Here is a 2566-nt window from a genome sequence, read left to right on the forward strand (position 1 = left end):
ACTCATGCCACCTTCTCCCCCCGGATGACTGCGGAGAGCTCCCAGCCCCGGCCCTTCCTGCTCTCTGAGCTCTCCTCACTCGGGCGATCTGCCTTGGAACTCAGTGGGCTCAGCCCTGTTCCAGGAGGCAGCAGCAGCAGCAAACTCCAGTGGTGAATAATAATAGCAGTTCCTTCCGGTCACCCCAGACATTCCAGCACATCTGGAGCCACTTACGTTCTGGAATATTTAACCCCTCGCAAGCTCAGCTCCTGCAATGCCTGGCAGGCCAGACAGAATCCAGGGCAAACGCTGATCCCGCTACTCCCGGCCACTCCCATCCTGTGTGGGCTGGGCCCTACATCGTTTCCTTGTTGAGCCTCCGACCACTCCATTGTCTCCCTTTCACACACCCCCACCTTCTTTTACTGTGGAGTTTGTCCCTTCATTCCTCTAGCAGGAGACCGAAGAGCAATGCAGGTTCATCCTCATGCCTGCACTTCCAGAGGCTCCTGAGGCGAAAGGGGATGCCAAGGACTCCTCTTCCTTCCTTCTCGCACAGGAGACATCTAGCAAAGGTAGCCTTGTCTCCCCATCTCCAAGGGAGCCCCTTCTCTGAGCCTGCTGGGATAGCCACAGAGCAGGGGCCAGTTTGAGTCGGGCCAGTCTAGTCCCGGGTGTCCTTGCTGCCAAGCCTAACCAGAGCTAGGACCCAGGCATCTCACCGGCTGCAGAGGAAGAGCTGGGAGCTGCTGTTTGGTTTGGAGCTTTGTTCCCTGGTCCTTGACGCAGAGCAGATATAGGGCCCATGTTGCGCCTCAGCTTCCTGCCCCTTGTTCTCCAGTTTCAGTGGCCAGGGCTCAACTCTGCCCTGCCCATCGCAGCAGGGTCAATGTAAGTAACCGGGCTCAGTAGAGATGGGGGTGAAAGAAGGATTGTTTCCTACCTCACATGCATGGTCCTGCCCACCCTATTGCTGCAGGGAATTAGGAGGAACTCGGAAAGGCTGCGCAATGGGAGATGAGCCTGGGTGTGAAATCAGTGGCTGGGCCTCAATCCAGTGCCCATGAGACAAGTGTCCACATCACAAAAACTGCAGCCACCATCGGCGTTCTCAGCAGAGGGAATCACAGACACCTAGCCCCCCTGCTAGCCCAGTGGGAACAGGTATCCAGCCCCCAGGCTAGCCCAGTGGGAACAGATACCCTGCCCCCAGGCTAACCCAATGAGAACAGATACCCTGCCCCCAGGCTAACCCAATGGGAACAGGTACCCTGCCCCCAGGCTGGCCCAATGTGAACAGGTACTCTGCCCCCAGGCTAACCCAGTGGGAAGAGACACCCCATGCCCATGCTACCCCAGTGGGAACAGGTACCCTGCCCCCAGGCTGGCCCAATGGGAAGAGACATCCCACACCCAGGCTAACCCAGTGGGAACAGGTACCCTGCCCCCAGGCTAGCCCAGTGGGAATGTGCAACCAGCACTCTTGCTAACCCAGGGGCAATTCTGAGGTCTTTAAGCATAACACACCCTTCACTGGTGCATATAGAAAAAGGCTGCAGAGGCAGATCCAGGGGTCCAGTGACTGTTTCTTGCAACCTTTGAGAATACTAGCCCTCCCCCCCCCCACACACACACAGCCCTGCCCCTTTAGCATCACTCACTGGCAGGGCCGGCTCTGGCTTTTTTGCCGGGGGGGGGCGGCCGGAGCCCCTGGGGGAGGGCGGCGAGCCCCGGCGGCGGCTCCGGTCTCCCCCCCGGCGGCCAGAGCGCCGCGCCGCCCCCCTCCAGGTGCCGCCCCAAGCACCAGCTTGGGTGCTTGGTGCCTGGAGCCGGCCCTGCTCACTGGGATTCCCTCACCTTGTTCCAGGTGAATGGGGCATGGAGCCACAGGTCTCTGGGAGAATGCACCTGTTGCCCTCTTGTGGCCAGTTCTATGAATTCCATGGGGATGCTGGCAGCAGAAAAAGCTGTTCACCGCTTTCCCAGTCATCATGGGTGTGCAGGGTGGAAGCAACAACCTAGGGGAGAAGGAAGTGGGGGTGTAGAAAAAGAAAACCAGCATCCGGAGAGAAGGACCATGGGACTCTTCAGTGATTACTTAGATGAAATTAGATTTAAGTCTAGCCTAGACAGTACAGTACAGTCCTCAATACCCGGGTAGGCATGCAGTTGTAGACAGGCATTTGCTCATCTACTTTGCATGTGCACAGTTGGATGAGTGTGCACAAAAAAAAGCCCCCCTTGATTGGCACACGTGTGTGGCTGGCTATATCACATGCACAAATCTGGCCTTTTAATCCTTTGTAAGGCTGTGCACGCCTATGGAGCGGAATAAATTATGCTAATGCCAATAACAGTGCGTGTCATGCTCCAAATTCCTGATCCCGGTATCCTCCAATGGGAGGCCTCCTTCATATACCTTGGAGGCGAGGGAAGAAGGGACGCCAGGAAAGAAGACGAAGGCCACTTCGACAGCAGCACACCCATAAGAATCAGGGCAATCTCTCAGCGCTGCCAACGCTCGCAAATTTATCTTGAGGGTATTTAGGATTTTTCACAAAGCTCCAGCTCTGGGAGTTGTGTA

Source organism: Terrapene carolina, unplaced genomic scaffold (assembly GCF_002925995.2).
Source record: "Terrapene carolina triunguis isolate 2854851 unplaced genomic scaffold, T_m_triunguis-2.0 Scaffold629, whole genome shotgun sequence".
NCBI lineage: Eukaryota > Metazoa > Chordata > Testudines > Emydidae > Terrapene > Terrapene triunguis.